The sequence below is a fragment of the Strix uralensis genome, chromosome 7 (assembly GCF_047716275.1).
Source record: "Strix uralensis isolate ZFMK-TIS-50842 chromosome 7, bStrUra1, whole genome shotgun sequence".
In the NCBI taxonomy this organism is placed as follows: Eukaryota; Metazoa; Chordata; class Aves; order Strigiformes; family Strigidae; genus Strix; species Strix uralensis.
Genome location: NC_133978.1, coordinates 10282994 through 10303087, shown reverse-complemented (window position 1 = coordinate 10303087; position 20094 = coordinate 10282994).

Here is a 20094-nt window from a genome sequence, read left to right as displayed (position 1 = left end):
AGCCCCCTGAACACCATAGTGCCCAAAGATACGGGTAATGATGAATACATACATACATGCGTATCATACGGACAGGTACTTCAAACTAGAGTTACGATTAAAGCTTCCATATTGCAATATTTTGGGCTGAGAGGAGGAATGCTATCAAACTCAGAGGGACTAAATAATTGGTAAATCATAAATACAGATCCTAAATAAATCAGGCCTTTTAGCTGGACTCTCTCTTTCTCTCAGAACAACAAGAAAATGGTATTTTGGGCTCTAACTCTTACTTCAGTTTAAAACAAGTCCTTAGCAGTATCAAATGAAAGAAGTTATTTTAAAGCAAATGAAATAAGTTATTTTAAGTAGATAATGAGTTTCAAGGTGAGCACCTTACCCCTGGCACTTTTCAATTAAGAGTGCGGGACTTGCGTGTCTTGAGAATAATATTACTGACAGTGCTGTTCTAATATATTTTTAGAGGATTGCCCTCAGGGCTCCAGTTTCTTCAATCCACATTCTTCTCTCTTCCTTCTAGAGGTTCCTGCTGAGTTTCTGCCAACCCATAATACTTCAACCTCTCTCATCCTTTCCACCTTCTTCCTAACTAAAAGTGAACAAACATTTTTTAACCTACTTTATTGTTGTTGTTCTCCCAGCTGAAGGCCCCACATGTGAATAAGCTGTTTGAACATCGTCAAGAAAAGCGTTGATGGTTGATGAGAACTGTATTAGCAGACTGGCCTAAAGAATTTTGTCAGTGTTATGGTGTGGGACTGCATACAGATTTGTTCATTTTAAGCCTCAAGTATGCTCAGTGGTGGAAAACCAGCAAAAACCTCTGTATGAATAAACACCAACCTTCCTCCCCCTCCTGTTTTACACTAAATACAAAGTCTGAAATTGCTGAAAGGCAAGTTTTGTATTGCAGCTGCTTATAACAAACAGCTTGAAGCCAAAACTGGACTTGGACTAACACAGGACACAGCCTTGCCCGTCCCTACCTGTTTCACAAAGCTTCTCTCCCAAGGTCAAAATAAAGACACTGGAATGTCCAGAGGAGAAGAGTTCCTGTTTGCCTTTCCAGGATCACACGGATTCACACTGTTTTTCATTCCTCTACCTCCTTTCAAAATAGATAAGTGTAAACAAAACAAAAGTTCCTCTAATTAGATTCAACATCTTCTCACAAGGATGAAAAGTTCCAGGTTGCAGATACTGGTGTAACCACTGACGGCTGTGGTATAATGATTATTATTAATAACAGCTACGAGTATGCCTGAAGTACCACACGATCCTTGAGCAAGCAGCCTAAAGAGATTATTTATTTCTCAGCTCATGTTAGATTTATTCTTTTAAGTGTTGTTTTGTAATTAATCCACAACTCCTGAAAACTCTCCCATCTTTCTAATGCAGAGAGAACACGGATCCCATGAACTAGGTGTGAAGGCTATAAAGTATGTAATAAAAGTCTGTGTTCACAAAGCACAGCAACAAGTCCACTCTTCACCACATGCCTGGCAAAATGGGACGTTTGCAAATCCCTATACCTTTTTAAAAGGACACAAGACCCATTTTCTATTGCATACATCATTCACCATTGCTAGAAGGAGCCAGTGATGTGTCTGGACAGATACACCACTCAGATGAAATTAGGAAGAATAGCACCTTCCCCAGTTTCCATTAACACTGAATAGTGCTGCCTTCACCTAAACCACCATTCTCCAAACTTAGATAAAATGGCCACTGACTTTTAGGATGTGAGACCATCATATTCCATCGTTCTAGTTCCGCCATCTCATTATAGAGGCTGCCTACTTGTACACACCTAAGTCTCAGTGTGCAACAGATGCAGAAATGTCCTTTAGGGTGACCAAGATCACTAATGTTCTCTCTTCCACATTATCTTTTCATCTAGCCAGCCAATAAATATTTACAGTGTTAAAGTTCAAAGAGATGACAATACTCTGCAGTAATAAGCATGGAAAACGTTTTACCTACTTAATGTCTAGCTTACCTAAAAAAAAAACCAAAATTAAAATGATTTTTCTTTTTTTTTAGTTTAGAAACTCTCCAATCTTTCATTGTGATGACAAAACTAATTACTTTGTACCTTTAAAAACAGCACTAAGAATACTTTTACTTGCTTGCAGAGTCAACACAGCAATGAAAGGAGATTGCGTCCCGCTGTAAGAGTTAGCAGCAGCAGCAGCAGCATTAAGTGACTCTCACTGCATGGCCAAACCCTGATCTCAGTTATGATTTTAGCAAATGCATTTTCTGCAAGCATTTTTCTCACAAATAGATGAAGGCAGAATTTGGCCTGCATAGCCTTTACAACTCTTGACAGGTCCAAGTTAACACATCTTGCTTCTCAGATACCATACATTTACAGGTCAACAGCAAGGAAGATCATCATTGCATTTATGAGTTGCTTATAATTAATATGCAAGTCACTAGAATGCCATGATATAAAAATATATGTCCTTAAGTTCATGTTTACATTTGCACACACCAGTCTTTTACACAGACAGTGCAAGTGAAACATATTTTAACACACTCATTTTAGGAAGAATGAACTGTAACTACAGACCTTCACCTTGCAATGATTACATAGAAGTATAATCTGTGCCCCTGGTAACAACACTGGGATGACATAACACAGAAAGTAGACCGTCTATTTCAAGACAGATGCCAGAAAGAGTATATTGGCAAGAAGCAGCACTTCTGCTTCACGGAATCAATATGTGGTCTAAGTCCCATATACATGTTCACTGACCTAATCCAAACTCCCTTTTGACTTTACATTTTTACTCTATTAATTTCTCCCTAAGAGTGCCAGCTGCTTTCTAAGTGTTGGCATTTTCTCCATTCCATGCCTCTCCCAAGCCAGTGACCTCTCTAGTCCACTGTAACAAATACAGCCTAATACCGGAACAGGTCAGCAACAAAGCACTACAACACTGACATTTCAGTGGCCAAACAATAAATCACAGATGCTCTCTCTCCTGCAGAGTCCAAAGCATACTGACAGACTACACTACACATCCTCTAGTTGACTACAAAGCTTACGCAACATTTGACATACAGACAACCTGTAACACTCAATAATCTGAGAGCACATTTGGCATTTATTATATAAACAAGTGTCAGCCAAATAAACAGTCACAGCTATAGCTATAAAAAATATATAGTGTGTAAATATATGTAAAACTTATGGGGTGCTGTATCTGAAGCAATCTATCTTGGCTCATTAACAGATTCATAAAGTAGGTAGTATACACAAACCGATTTCCAAAATCAGATTGAGATGGTTAATTATAAGACCCATCCACATTATCAGCTATGGACTTTTTGCTTAGTTGACAACCCTTGTTTTTACAAAAATAAATGCAAGCCTACACCAGGAACTACTAGATTATAAATATGGTCTTGTTTGTTTGTGAAACTATAACTACGAAGTGGTTTCTGCTATATTGAATTTTCCTAAATGATGCAGGGAGAAGGCAGATTTTTTTTTTTTTAGATGACAACTTCTAATTCTAGCCTCTTCTAAATGGTGACTATTATAAGAAAATCCCTTGAGATATTTTTTGATACATAACCTAAAACCAGTTTCCTCACATGGTTAAGATCACAGTACCCTGAACCCTATTTGCCTGGTAATGCACTAACAAAATAGTTATTAAGCAGTAAGGGAGATGAGAGAGACTAATTTGAGATGTGTGACAGAGTGAATTTTCAAACTTTCCAGGGAAAGCTGTCAATGTACTAAGTATAATGCCAACTCATTCGGCCTCACCTTCATTTTGAAAAGACATAGCAAAACAGTTGTGCTTCACAGATAAATTAAAAGATCTGCACTTTCTATCCTGGCTCAGAAACCCTCTCCAAAACTTCCCTCAAACCTCTGCTTCAAGCAACTGTGCAAATGACCACACTGAAGGAATCCAGAGGATTGTGTTATAGTGCCCATCTAGGGAGTGACATGGGGACAGAGAGCAAAATGACAGCTGAGCAAGGATGGCAACAGTAGATACACAGCTGCTAAACCACAGCCACTGCTGATACCAGTAGAATCCCCAATGCAATGCGTAATTGTTCTGTAGTAGAGCTGCATGTGATGCCCATAGCAGCTCTGTTCTACCTCCTTATGCCAAATACACTCACTATTCAGAACTTCAGCAGTGCAACATGACACTTCACAGTATTTCAGGCTGTGGTCATGCAATGGAGATGTAGCAGCATCCATTGGTCATACAAGGCAATGGCTATTCAATTACATTTCCATTATCATACCTTTTCGCTTTGTTAGACACATTCATTGCTTCAGGTCACAGCCCCCTGCACATTAGCCTTCGCCGACGTGTCTGGGCAGCCAAACTGGTTCACAGGCCACCTGCTTGTGCTGGGCATGCAGGCAGCCAAAGAAGCTTGAACATGCCCCCTAATCACGTACAGAGGTAACTTGGAGATACTGATAGAGACGGGTGTGAGAAAGCTGAAAATGGAAGTCTCTAACAGCTAACCAAATGCATGTCAGCTGTGCATCCCTGAGTTTGTGTATTAGCTGCCCCGGAATTTCACAAAGAGCTAGAAAGATTCAAATGACAAGTATGCTCCCATCTGGTGAAAAATGTCTTTAAAGTAGAAGAAAATCATGCTGTACTGACCAAACTGCCTTGCCGGTAAGACTTTGTAATAATGTTGCACAATTTTCTCCAGCTGAGAAGAAAACTGTTTGGAAAAGCTTCCAGTCACAGATTTGAAAACCTCTGCAGGCTCACTCAACCCAAAAATTCAGAACAGAATTCATGAAAAGACAATCCATGCAGTCCAAAAAAAATCAAGCCTACCTATTAGCAAAATCCATATGCAATAGTATCACCAGCTTGCATAGAATAACTAATACACAGCAGGCTTCTCTTTTCACAAATCCATCAAAATCCAGATTTTTTCACAGATTAATATAAAAATAATTTGAATTCCTATTTCTCATGAGAATTAATTGAAGAAACCTTTTTTTTTTTTTTGTCTTGGACCAGCAAAAAAATAGTTCACCTCAAACAAGTCAAGTCAAGTCTGTTTAGAGCATACAGAGACAAACTTTTATATGATTTCAAGCAAACCTGCAGACAAGAGTGACAGGACATGATAATGTTTCTTTAATTATTTATTACGAGCTGACCAATACATATATATGTAATATGTAATATCTACATTTTATTCTAGATAGTATCTAACAGATACTTTCAATGAATAAGGTTTTTTTAATGTCAGAAACACCCATTACATACTGGCTTCTATAATCTGTTGGGAAATTACTGCTTCTAAGCTAATCAATAAGAAAGTTTATAGTGATAACATAATCGAAGCCGTACATATGAAATAAATGGTCAGAGCAACAGCAATCCCTGTTCAATAACCTATTAATACGTCATCTGTACTAGTCACTTAACTACAACTGACATCATTCTGCAGGAGACAGAACAAGAAAAAAATACTAGTGAAATCATCTCAATTATTTCAACTACATGAACACCAGAGATTGCTCTGGTAAGTCTAGATGACATTATCAGACAGTTATTAGCATCTTTTTTTCTAGACATCCACATCCATTTCCACCACACCAGCTGCGTTAGAAAGAGATTTTGGAAATACAAGTTTGGTGTTGGGGAACCAAAGAGGTCAGAGATGTAAAAACTGGTCCTACCAGCTTTTATAGCTGATGCAGAAAGATCAAAAAGTTCTGGTTTAACTGAGAAGCTCAACTTGTTACTTAAACTAGGAGGTACCTCTCACCTGCCTCTCCAATAGAAAGTGAACAAAAAGACTTAAGATTAAATACAACACCTCATTACACATGCCATCCTTTATCTTTTAATTTGAGCCAGAAATACAAGAGCAGGAGGCATTAACAATTCTTAACCCAGGCAAAAGCAGGAACTTCAAAGGCATACAGGACACAGGGATATCAAAATATTTTTAATGGCAGGAAGAACTCTAGCAAGCTCCTAACCAGAATCTGCTTTAGAGTACATGGAACACTCCCCAGCATTTTCTATACCAAAAGTGATAAAATGCAGCTGAATTAAAAGCACCCCTCTTAGAAAACAGATTCTTTTTTAAAGACTGAAAGTAGTGATCAACAAATCACTTTCCTCAATAAATTACTGTACTAGTTAATTGAAATGTGTCCCTTATGATTGGTTTTCCTTGGCATCCAACTTCTACATTGCAGATTTTGGTTTATCTTACAATACATCCAGGAAAAGTTTGTAAGGTCTGGCAGTAATTTTTTTCTACACAAATTGATAGAAACTGGAGGCAACCTTTCTGGTACACTGCCTGATACATCTATACCACAAAAAAGAAGGCACAAACATTATTTGTACTCCACTTTATGCTAGCGGCTGGTATCTGGAAGGTTTGTGTTGTAGTTGCTAGCATGTGTCACAACTCGTGCCAATGCACCTTAATCACAACTATTACTTGCTGTGGCTAGGTTAACTTTAGTCCAGGAGTTCCAACACATGCTGCTATCATACCTTCATTCTGTGGTGCAGAGAGATCTTTCTCTCATAAATATAAAAGTTATTGAATTTTCAGCAATTTTCCTTCCACACTGCATAGGAGTTTCAATAAGGCCAAATGCCGGGTTCTGTGCTTGAGCCACAACCACCCCCAGCAGCGCTACAGGCTTGGGGAGGAGTGGCTGGAGAGCTGCCAGTCAGAGAGGGACCTGGGGGTGTTGACTGACAGCCGGCTGAACAGGAGCCAGCAGTGTGCCCAGGTGGCCAAGAAGGCCAATGGCATCCTGGCTTGTATCAGCAATAGCGTGGCCAGCAGGGACAGGGAAGTGATCTTGCCCCTGTACTCGGCACTGGTGAGGCCGCACCTCGATGACTGTGTTCAGTTTTGGGCCCCTCACTACAAAAAGGACATTGAATTACTCGAGCGTGTCCAGAGAAGGGCAACGAAGCTGGTGAAGGGTCTGGAGCACATGTCGTACGAGGAACGGCTGAGGGAACTGGGGTTGTTTAGTCTGGAGAAGAGGAGGCTGAGGGGAGACCTCATCGCCCTCTACAACTGCCTGAAAGGAGGTTGCAGAGAGCTGGGGATGAGTCTCTTGAACCGAGTAATAAGCGATAGGACAAGAGGGAGTGGCCTCAAGTTGCACCGGGGAAGGTTTAGACTGGATATTAGGAAGCATTTCTTTCCAGAACGGGTTGTTAGGCGTTGGAATGGGCTGCCCAGGACAGTGGTGGAGTCCCCATCCCTGGAGGTGTTTAAGAGTAGAGTCGACATAGTGCTTAGGGATATGGTGTAGTTGGGAACTGTCAATGTTAGGTTAATGGTTGGACTGGATGATCTTCAAGGTCTTTTCCAACCTAGATAATCCTGTGATTCTGTGAAAGATACCTTGTTATTGTCTCTCTGATACTCTGAACAGACTGAACTCTGTAAACTCCCACAGAAGGATAAAGATTTCAAAAGGTCTATGGGTGCAAGCAGGACAAAAGATCTTTCTGGTTTCCCACAGCTGAGATTTTCCTGTGGACCCCTTTTTCCTCCCCTGGCCCCTTGCAGACATTGAATCCTCCCCCCGACCCCCAAGCCAACATAGACTCCCTCTCCCACTGTGTGAGGGTAAAAGTTGACTCAGCCATTGCGAGGAATTGGTGCTGCTGGCATGACACAGCCCATGCATAGCAAACCCTTCCTGAGCAGTGGTGGACAGGGATGAGCGGCTCATCCCTGCACGCTGCTCTCACAGCTATCCTCCATGCCCCAGCTAAGACAGGGAAGGCAGTCCACTGCCCTCGGCAACTGAAAGGTGGTTTCTACCCAGATGTATATGCTTTATGGTGCATTAGGCTTTCTACCAACAATCCTCTTCCAGCTTCAACTATCATGAGAGAGGATATTTCATCTAGGGCTCTCAGCACTCAGCTGCTTGTCACCATCTCTCTGACTGCTGTGACCAAAGTGGGAAGGCCTCACTTTTCTGGCAGAGCTGTTTGGAAGAACACTTCTTGTTTCAGTCAGAAGAAAAGCTGGGTTAGCCAAAGAGAACAGGTTTGTGGGATTTGGAGAGGGTAGTAGATGGGATGTCCTCTCAGGGCTGACATTCCCCATACCATGCAAGCCCCTCAGCACACACTCATGGGTGGACATTTTTAACAGATTTTAACATCTTTCACATCAGCCACTACTGCAATCCAGCCACCAAAACACAGCGCAATGGCAGAAGTAGATAAGAGCTCTTAGGTGGATCTACCCACACATCTCTCTTTCACAGGGAGACTCCAAAAGAGCTTATAAACCCTGCAGAGGAGTTAGGAATAACTAAAGGTATTTTAAGAGGCAGAAGCCAGAATGAGTCACAGTAAGAAATAAAAGGCACATGGAAACAGATCTCTTCCCTGTCCATTATGTCCTTGTAGTCAGGCTTGATCCAGCCCAACATTTAATTGGGTGATGATTAACACTTCATTATGAGTTCCCAAGGAGAAGTTATACTTTTTCCATTTCTACTAAGACTTGCTTTGCTTTTTGCTTTTCACACCATTATCTCAGTCTCTGACAGGCTGCTGGCTGAGACTCCCTAACCTACCCTGTACTCCACGAGCTTCTCCCACCAACCACCAAATGCTGTTCTTGAGGGAAAAGCAACCTCCTTCTTTCAGAGGCCCCAGTGAGCTGAAAGTGCAGCAGCTAAACAAGGAAAATAGGCAAATAATTTCTCTGCTGCCTGGTCACCTTCATTTCAAACAGATGTAACTCACAGTGCAATTACAGATCAAACAAGTCAAAAAGCCACTACCCATCACACATACAACCAATGCAAACTACACCAAAGTCCTTAATGCTATCACTGAGCAATTTTAAGTATTTGTGCATGGGTTTATGGCAGCATGGACAGGAATTAAAATTTATTTAGGAAGATCCTATAAGAAACACAGCATTTCCATCTAAAAGTCTTAGGCTAAATTCTGAATTTTTAAATATATAAACAGACAAGATGATCTTTGTTATGTAAGAAGAAGTGGAAGGAAACAGGGACCAGAACACATAGGTAACAACACAACTACAGACAGACTGACTGAAACCATGGTATAAAAAAGCAACACACAAGCATACACATCTGATGGGACTAGGAAGAATACAGAGAAAATTTCATTGTGTATGCAAAGGATCTGATGCGTACAGCTCTTATTCTTCATTAAGGCATGAATATGTTACTGTAAAAATTAAGTTTAATTAAAAAATATATACCTATAAGGCCCACTACAGTTCTCAAAACTCCACTGAAATGGAAAGGGAATGTTTGAAATTTTTGCTTCACTGAATCATGACTGGATTTGTCATTCATACTGCCACTTTTCTTTATATTGGTTCAGGGGATCTTAAAGACCTAGACAAAAGTAGCAACCACTATAAAAAAGGATGTTTCATCCAGGTGGGATTATTATATTCAGACTAGATGAAGCTGCAGTGATGACGAGGTCAGGGAAGATGGGCTGTGGTTTGGTATCCTTTCCTCCATTACTTTCCATGTAGCCTACTAGAAAATAAAAACAGATGGGGCTACAAGCCCCAGTGGTCTTGGCTGATGCTAGTAAATCTGCCCTCAGTTACTGCATGCAGAGCTGAAAACCGTATGTACAGGAAACAATTTGATTAAAACAGATACTCCCTATACTACCAAAGCAGGAAGCCTTTCCAATATTCCCATCCTGTAGCAGAAGCTTATGATCAAACCAGTGTGAAAAATAGAGGTTTTATTTGGGAGAAATTCTAGGATTTTAAAATTTGTCTTCAATTTCCAGGTCTCAAAAACACCTGAGAATAAAAATTCCATGAATCAGAAATACCAGCATAAACTTCTTGAAGTACTCACTTCTGCTTATTCCTGCTCTTCATAATTTAAACCACTGTATATGAAAATCTACCATCCTAATTTTAATTTTATGGTACAGTATAATGAATCAAAATGAAATAGAACACAAAAGGAAGAAATAAAAAATGAGAAAGCCATAGTTAGTGCAGTTAGTATTCTAATTAAGTTGTCTGAAAAATACAATTTCTTTGAAAGCAGCTAGCTCATGACAGGTCTTTTTAACTCAACAGGATTTTTCTAATATAAACTACTTGTTTATTATTTTTTGACCGTTTGACTTAAAATAAAGCTCATTACAAGCAGATTATATTCAAATTAAAACTAACAACTTCTGCGAACCATGGATTAAAACCTGCATCACTGAACTCTGAGGGAGAGATTTGCCTTAGACCACTGGATTTATGCTTTAATAAGTCTACTCTTGTTTGTGAGGAAGTGGCTGATATTTCCTGCAGTCAGACACTGAAATGACCTTTGGTAAATGGCATACAGTTAACAGATTTGCCTTTGCATTGTAGATTTCTAAGCAACATTTTTCATTGTCATAACTCAAATTCAGCATCCAGTTCATTTCAGGATGTATTCAGTTATAGGACTTTTAGCCATAGCAAAATAACTGAGTAAAAGTCCTCCACTTGAACAGCACATCTGTACTTCTGAGATCCGATAGTGACTGTACATACAATCAAAAATCTGCAGTCAAATTGTCAAACAGCATAGACCCATTTTCTGTTGGCTGGACATTTCTGATCTTCTGCTTCCTCAAGCTGATAAAGCATGGGATAGCCTGTAATTTTTCTTTTTCCTAAAACATATTTCATCCAAAACATGTCAGTTATAGCATAAAATGACAACATCCTTGAAGAGATTGTTTTGCACAGAGGAATTTGTGAATCATCCAGAAGAAAAGTGAGTTCTGCTGACTGACTTTGACAGGAAATCTCTGTCTCCTCTAAGAGGCAGAGTATCAAATTAGCAGAGACAGTATAGTTCTAGAAAACTGCAGCTCAGCAGTTAACTTAAGCAAGTGATGAACTTGGCATAAGTGGCCGGAAGATTTAACCTCCTAAGAAACCTCCAAGTCTGTAATAAAACAAGTGTGATTAACATGCACATCTCTGACTGCTACATAACAGATGTGGGGCAGACCCATCTAGTTGTGTTTGGCCTGCTCCTGCTGTCAAGTCAAACAGGGTGGCATTTCAAGAAAAGGTGCTGGAATTACCCATGCACCTTTTGACTTCTATTTTTAAACATCAGCAATCTGCAAGGATGGTAGTGTTTTGGCTCTGCCTCCACATTCATAATACAGTTGAAAAAAATAGAAACTATGGTGAATTTCAACAGACCGTTCTGTCAATGTAACCGTTACAAATGAAGGACATTGGCAGCTTAAGACATATTGGTATTCAGCCAGTGTGTACTTTACCTCATAATGCACAGATGGTTTCATGGTTTCTGCAGCTACAGAAATGACAGCCTTCCTGTTCCAACCTACAGTTTATGAACAGACTCACTTTCCTTTTAAGTATTAATGAAGTGCTATGCCCACCTAATGAAAGTAAGTTTTCTCCACTGAATTAGCTGGAGCCTTGGCAAGACAATTAGTACAAGATTTTGCAACTCCTACCAATCCTATTTAGTGCTGTTCTAGGAAGTGTTCACTGATGCCCCTGATTTCCGTCTCTCAAGCATTCTTCTTTAAAATAGATTATATTTGTTTGAGAGCTTTCTGGTGAGCTGGCAAAAAATAAATTGCCAAAAATAATTTTCCCCCAAGGGCATAATCCACCGTGATACATTTTCTATTTTGAAAAAAAATAATAAGAGTTTCAGAACTGCCACTGACTCCTAACGTTTTGGGGTTTTTTTAAAGCATCAGTCTCAGATTTCAGCTTGTTTTGAAATTATTTGCCTTGAAATGTACAAGAACATATTATTTACATGCCCATCAGCATAACACAACCCAAGTGTACACATACATCATACATCAACAGCTAGATATTTTAAGTCAGAAGAAGCAAGGTACCAGGGACAATGATAAGAACTTCAGGATTTATTAGGGAGAAATAAGAAGAGAACCAAAAGATTAAGTTTTAGGACAGCTTAAAGAAGATGCGATCAATTGCAAGCAGTATAAGTAGTCTCTGCTTTCAGCCTTTAACATGAATAAACAAGCACAGACCCGATTACAGATACTTAGAGGAAAGGATGAAATGGTCCCATTTTCAAACATGGTGTTTCTCTTTAAGATGAAGAAACACTCTTCAAATATTTTAAACAGTGTATATGTGCGAGGGAAACAAATCCAAGAGATCTTCAAGGGGACTGCGGGCATCCGTAGGGAGCAGTGTCATATCACAATACCTCCTGACATCAAAATCCTGCCTGGCACACCATGGTAGAATGTCCTCAGGCTGTCATGCCAGTTAAGTCAAAGATTTGTATGCTGCTTCTCCATGCATTTAATCCTCAGCTCTCCATTTCCCAAAGGAAGGTCTCATGGCCACTATGGCTAGAATTGACCTTAGCTGTGATTCGCCCTGTGATGATGGGATCTCTGAGGAAAACTTTTCACACAGTGGTTCTCTCCTGATAAAATAATTCCCAAGTTTTAACATTCCTCATGTGACTATAGGCTAAGGAAGGAAATGATCCGCTGATCTAGCAGGCTCCAGTCTTCCACCTAGGATGCAGTGGCACTTCAGTGCGTTTGGAAGGCTGGAATAGTGGTTAAATCAGAGCACAAGCAAATCCGAATGCGGTGTTGATCACTAATTTATAGCAATTTATAAATCCAATTATTTACGACCCACGGTATGGTGTAACTATGACTGGAGGGCAATTAAGATACCAGCTAACCACAGCACCCCTGGAAGTTTAATGATTAGATAGATAGTATGTTCCTACTTTTATGTACTTCATGTATTTTATGCAGCTCAACTGCCACTAAGAACAAAACCCTAAGAGAATTTCCCTTATGAGCATGCTTTCCAGCTAACCAATACCTGCCTGAACTTAAATGTTCACAGCCTAGAAAAATCAGTCTTTGAATTGTATTTCTTTATGGAAGATTCCCTCTACTTCCTATAAGTTTTTCAGTGAATAACTTTTGAATAATCTTTTATGCACTGGTGTATTGAAATATTGAGCTCTAACAAAAAGAAGACTTCATGGAAAAAATCAAATTAGAATCATCTCTCTTTAATAAGCCAAGTCTATGACTGTTTCTCATAGTTTTCCATAGAGAAAGAACCTAGTTCTTGGATAAGGTGTGAAGCAATCAGAAGTGTCAGCAAAAAGAACACACTTTCTCCTAGCTGCTGTGTCAGTCTAATTTTGTGCTAGAAAATCATACATTTCTCAGTGCTATCAGTTAGCAAAAGAAACCAAGTGGATAATTATTTAATGTCACTGGATTGCTGATATTACTTCTCTATGCCAACATGGAAAAGGTCTCCCAATTCCAAAATGCTTATACAGCTAAACACATGGCTATACTTAAGAACAATGAAACCCTAGAGAGTTCCTGGCTTTATAACATCATCTGCAGGTAAGAGCAAATAATCTTCAATTAAAAAAAGAAAAAGAATCCAAATAATACCCTCTTCACCAATCAGATAATAGACTTGCCCCTTTCAGTCACCCTCTCCTCTCCAACAGACTTTGCCTTGAATCATCTGTTTTCCATATATTTAAATAAAAGTCTCCCCATTTGAATGTTATGGGTGGAATTTTTGCCTAAAAAGTATGTCTGACTCAAAACTGTATTACTTTCCAATAGGTCTAACTTCTTTTTCATAGAATCAAACCATATACATATATGTACCCAAACCTGCATATGGACACGAAGTATGAATTAATGGGGAAGGAGGAGTTTTACCCGTCTGCTGCTCTCCCTTTTCCCCATTTCACTGTCCAGTTTGCAATGAAAGTGTTTTGTGTAATGTAATCCAGCTTCACATGGCCCTCATTGACTCCATATCCTCCTTAACAGGATAGGGTGTTCAAGGAATAGTCTTACAGTCTTTCCCTCTCTCCATATTTCAAGGTCTGTAAGACAACATGCATATTAGCATGGAATGATGAATCATTCAAATCTCAGGAAATAGTAAAATGTACAGCCATGCATATACAACATCACCTCTGAATCTACTGTATGTCTATGTATAAAATATAGAGGTAGCATCACAAATTGAAATACAATAACATGATTACAAACTATGTGTCAGCTAATGCTAAGCGGTCTACCCTTCACCCTACTTTCCATTAACATTTCCTATTCTACCTTTTTAGACAATTGGAGAAGAAAAAAGACATCCTGGAAAACCTCACTAAGTCTTTAAAGCTCTTCAAAGTTGGTGCCTAACGTGAACTTCATAATCTGGGACTATATGGCTAGATCATCCTGCCAGAACATCCTGCCCTATGCGTAAGCCTGGAAGAGGGGTTTACTGTTGATCCACACATCAGAAAATATGCAGCTGAGTGAAGGCTGCACTAAAATACATTGAGAAGTTTTTCTAAAGATCAGAACACAGTTGTGATGGAAGCACTGTGTAGGAGACTGCAGTCTACACAGACTGCCTACAAGGTAATCAGAGCCTGTCAATAAACCCAATACCCTGCGTGACTCATCCCTATTCTCCATCCCTAAGGTCTGCTTTGGAGCTACTTTGTATTCCCTGAATTGCCTCACTGCTTGAGCTACTCAGAGGCACAGAGTTAACAAAACTCAAATACGAGATCATGCAGCTCTGTGTCTTTATGAAGGGAGGGAAGCAGGGGAAGGGAGAAGCAGAAGGAAGAAAGTGCAGATAATGCTGTTGCCTTACTGTAGGCCCTTCTCAAAGCTATTGATTTTCTGTCATAGCTTTTTACTGAAATCACAGCATGGCCTTCTGGCTGACTGAGATGCATTTTTGTGTACACATACTCCCTGGAGTCTCTATATTATCACATTATCCTCGCATGCCAATTCTCAGCATCTCTGTCACTACTAGAAGCTGACACACAGGTTTCCTTTATAAAAACATAAAGCTGCAACAACTTGCAGTCCAGCTTAAAATAAATCCATTGTTGCTGATTCTTTTTCATAGTACCTTATTCCCAGCATCAGAATTCTCCCTCTCCTTGTTTCTCTCTGAGGGAAGATGCTGTTTGCTGAGAAGCTGTGCTAAAGCTCTAATTAATATGTATTGCACTGAGCAAAAAGCACACGAGCAAACAGGCTTGTTTCAAGCCTATTTTAAAATCATATTGCATTCAAGACATGCTCCCTCTGTTGTGTAGGCCCACACAGTCACTTAGAGCTTACTGCCTGCTTCAATTGCTGGCTGTTTCCCAAGTTTTCACTCCCTTCTGCCTTATTCTATAGCCATGGAGACAACAAATGAGCTATTTCCACCATCAAGAGAAGTTCCTTGCTGAGTCAAAAGAATGAGCACTAGTCAAAGAGAAAAATATTCTCAGACACAGGTGTGCAAGTGACATCATAATTGCAGTCAGAATAGATGGCCTGCAAATTGCACAGCATTTGTAATTAACAGTGCTCTATAATGAAGAGCACTCTGAGTGTGTTTACAGCCTAATAATGCTTCATAGATGCGTGAGCAAACCTTTATTTCACTGAGAAAATGTAGATCCAATATTCACAGAAGTAATCTACCCTACAGTGTAAGATCCCTGCGTCACAGATGAAATTGTGGGTTATTTAAATACCAATTGAATTAGATTTGTTCTTAAACACTTGTTTTCCACAGAAATTTAGGCCAGGCTAATGGTAGCCGTAACATAGAAATCTTTTCTGGGACCTGATGAGATGCATCTGCAGGTCCTGAGGGAACTGGCAGATGAAGTGGCTAAGCCACTATCCATCATATTTGAGAAGTTGTGGCAGTCTGGTGAAGTTCCCACTGACTGGAAAAGGGGAAACATAACCCCCATTTTTAAAAAGGGTAAAAAGGAAGACCCAAGGAACTACAGGCCGGTATCACCTCTGTGCCTCTCAAGATCATGGAGTGGATCCTCCTGGAAACTATGCTAAGGCACATGATAAATAAGGAGGTGATGGGTGACTGACAACATGGCTTCACTAAAAGCAGGCTGTGCCTGACAAATTTGGTGGCCTTCTACAATGGGGTTACAGAGCTGGTGGATAAGGGAAAAGCAACTGACATCATCTACCTGGACTTGTGCAAAGTATTTGACACTGTCCTGCATGACATCCTTGACATCTTTGTCTCTAAATTGGAGAGACATGGATTTGATGGACGGACAACTCAGTGGATAAGGAACGGGATGGATGGTTGCAATCAACAGCCCAATGTCCCAGTGGAGAGCAGTGACGAGTGCTGTTCCTCAGGGGTGGGTGTTGGGACCGGCGCTGTTTAACATCTTTGCTGGTGACACGGACAGTGGGATTGAGTGGGATTGACACCAAGTTGTGTGGTGGGGTTGACACGCTGGAGGGAAGGGATGTGCCATCCAGAGGGACCTGGACAGGCTGGAGAGGTGGTACCATGCAAACATCATGAAGTGCAGCAAGGCCAAGTGCAAGGTCCTGCACATGGGTCGGGGCAATCCCAAGCACAAATACAGGCTGGGCAAGGAGTGGATTGAGAGTAGCCCTGCGGAGAAGGACTTGGGGGTAGCAGTGGATGGAAAACTGACTGTGAGCCAGCAATGTGTGCTTGCAGCCCAAAAGGTCAGCTGTATCCTGGGCTGCATCAAGAGAAGTGTGGCCAGCAGGTCGAGGGAGGGGATTCTCCCCCTCCACTCTGCTCTCATGAGACCACCCCTGCACTGCTGTGTCCAGCTCTTGGGTGCCCAATATAAGAAGGACACAGACCTGCTCGAGCAGGTCCAGAGGAGGCCACGAAGATGATCGGGGGCTGGAGCGCCTCCCTTATGAGGACAGGCTGAGAGAGCTGGGGTTGTTCAGCCTGGAGAAGAGAAGGCTCCGGGGAGACCTTATAGCTGCCTTCCAGTACTTAAAGGGGCTACAGGAAAGGTGGGGAGGGACTCTTTATCAGGGAGTGTAGGGATAGGACAAGGGGTAATGGTTTTAAACTGAAAGAGGGTAGATTTAGATTAGACATAAGGAATAAATTATTCACTGTGAGGGTGGTGAGGCACTGGAACAGGTTGCCCAGAGAGGCTGTGGCTGCCCCCTCCCTGGCAGTGTTCAAGGCCAGGTTGGATGGGGCTTTGAGCAACCTGGTCTAGTGGAAGGTGTCTCTGCCCATGGCAGGGGAGTTGGACTAGATGATCTTTATGGTCCCTTCCAACCCAAACCATTCTACAGTTATATTTAAAACCAATACAGGGAGCATGTTATTTATACAATAATAAAATAATAATAATAAAAGAACATCTATTCACTGAAGGTGAATTTCAAACCCTGTCAATGTTTTTACCATTCAGTTGATTTTCAAGTAAAAGAAATCAAGGTACACTAATTTTTTATAGCTCAGAGATAAATCTTATTCTTAACTGATTTACACAGAGTGCTGTCAAATTTACCATTGATTAGCCCTTTAGCCTTTAACTAACAGCCTAATGTCTGATGCATGCAAAACCACCGTGTGCAGTAGGGGTGTGTACCTGCCTCTCTCTAAATACATATGTACCAACATTCTTTCTGGTCACCTGCTATGTCAAGAGATGTATTTCATTTACAAGGAATGAGCTTGTTCATCCTTATCTTCCACTCACCCCCTTAGACTTTCATTTTTTCTGCATGTTGCTCCATTTGAGGGTTCCTTGGAAGCCATGTATCTAGTTGCTTTATAGTCTGAATCAGCTGCTCTCACTCTGCCCCTGGAACAGGTGAATAAAAGCTACAGTGGAGTCATCATTATTATGTTAGCCATTTTTACCTAGCACCACACTATCAAACACACCATACACCTTTCAGAAAAGTCTAGATCCCATCATATTTAGTAATTCTCATTCACATACCACCAATTCTCTCTGCTTAAAATTCAGTGCCTCAGTATTAATCAGTTTGGCTCCAAGTTTTGTCCAGCTGAGTCCTGCTAGCAGGTGCTAGCCCCCTTCAGCTGGGCCCTGGTGACACCAAGTATTGGTGCACCATATAATGGTGGTTTTCTGTAATTACTTTACAGCAGACTGATGGTTGAATTCTGCTCCATGCCCAGCTCCAGGCCTTTGGTTTGTATCCTGGTTTCTGTTCTCACATACCGATTTTGAGACTATATCTTGTTTCCATCCCATTTCCATCCACTAGTCTGACCCACTCTGCCCTGGATCCCTTGTAAACTTGCAATTTATCCTATCCATTTATTCCCATTTATTATGTCATAATTTTCTATTATTTTCTATTCTCATAAATGTCCAACGTTTTCTATTTTCCACTAAATTACGGGTAGCTCTGTCACATTAGTTACTCTTTTGCACTATGATTAATAGGAATAAGACAAAAAGCTTTCCATTTGCCATTTACAGTAGTCCCTATTTTCCAACAGAAAAATTGTCAGGAAACTGAGCCATGAAAATACTAACAACACAATCTTGCAATTAAAGACATTAATTGACAAGAGTCTTGCAGAAGTAATAATGCCAAGTGTCCCAAAGACAAATTACAGATAATGCTGGGATTTGACTCAAATCAAGATTGTAGTTTGTTTTTACTTCAAACAAATATGATTTTATCTTATTCAATGAAATAATTCATAGAAATAAAAGCTGCAAGATGAGAAGAAAATTGGAGTAGTTTCTTTAAAGTTATAAAACTCTTTTACCACCGACACCCACCAACTCTGAACTTTTAATTTTCTAATCACTGTTATTTTTCTTTGTAGTGTTATACAGTGGCTAGCATCCTGTTTCATGTAATCAAAAAATAAAGATATTTTTAAAAACAACTCTCTCTTTTTGCTTTACAAAGTCAATTTTTGGAATTCAGAGTTTCTTTCAGATCTGTATGTCTGGAAGGCATTAACTAACCTCTATACCTTGGAAAGCATCAGATTTACTGAATATTTTCCATCAGAAATCTTCTCCTTTATCTTCAGTGCTTTATAGGCTGTTCCCTATTAAATCTGATAAAGAAAAATCTCAGTGAGCATAAACAAAAATAAGATTAGAAAAAATGACAAATTTCCTATTGCATCTTAGATATCAAAACAGTTTTTCTTTGGTAAAAAGAAGCTTGCAGATCAGTTAATGATTTGTTAAAGGACCTGATCACTTACCCTTGTCCTCTCTTTTTTTAAAAGGAAATCAGCTTCCCTTCCGCCCCATGAAAGCATGTTATTGGAACTTCACACTTTCTGTCATAACATTTAGCTTTCCCTGTGCGCCACCTCTAGATTAAACCTGGCTCATTTCTGGAGTGAACAAATGACTGAAGATCAACAGTCATGACAATCTGAATCAAACATATTCCATACAGAATTCAACTCACTTTGGAAGACTTAAGCCTGAAATTACATTTATCAGTTGTTAATTTTCTCTGTGAAATGGTAAAGTCTGAAGAATTTGTACTCTGTGGTAACTTATAAATGGACTGATTTTACAGCATTAAATTTAACAGAACAACTTTTTTGCTACATGCTTTCTACTAAAATTGTGCCTTTTGCTATGCATTTGTGTTCTATTTCCTTCAACAAGCATCATCTCCTTTCAGCAATACTAGCAAATGTCAGACATTCTAAGCAATACTCCAGTCATTGTGCAGGCAGAAGGTTCCTACTGAACAGGACTATCTGAGATGCTCAAAGTAGAAAGACATCTAAATATCTGAGAGGGTTCTCCTAGTCCAAAAAAGGAAAACAGAGAAAGAAAAGGTTACTAATGCCTCAGAACTATATGTCCAAAAGAGAATCCAAGAGAAAATCCAAACGTTAAAGGAGATAAGCAAAATGTATCTGAGGATACAAGCCTATACAAGCCAATACTTTCAAATTTAGTAATTTGCATCTTCCAATGTTCTTGCAGTTTCTTGAACACCTTCCTTTGATTCTGTCTACAACAATCCTCTTCAGTTTCAGATGAATTCTAAAACACTGACAAGTATTTTGTTAGTACACTGACAGGAGCAAGCATCTCCACCTCCCACCACTGCAGCAACCACAACGCAGAGTTCTCCTGTTAAGAGTGAGCATGGACAAATCGGGCTAACAGTGCTGTATACTCAAAAGACCTCAGTCAGCATTGCTGACAGGTTTTGAGCTTGTTTACAG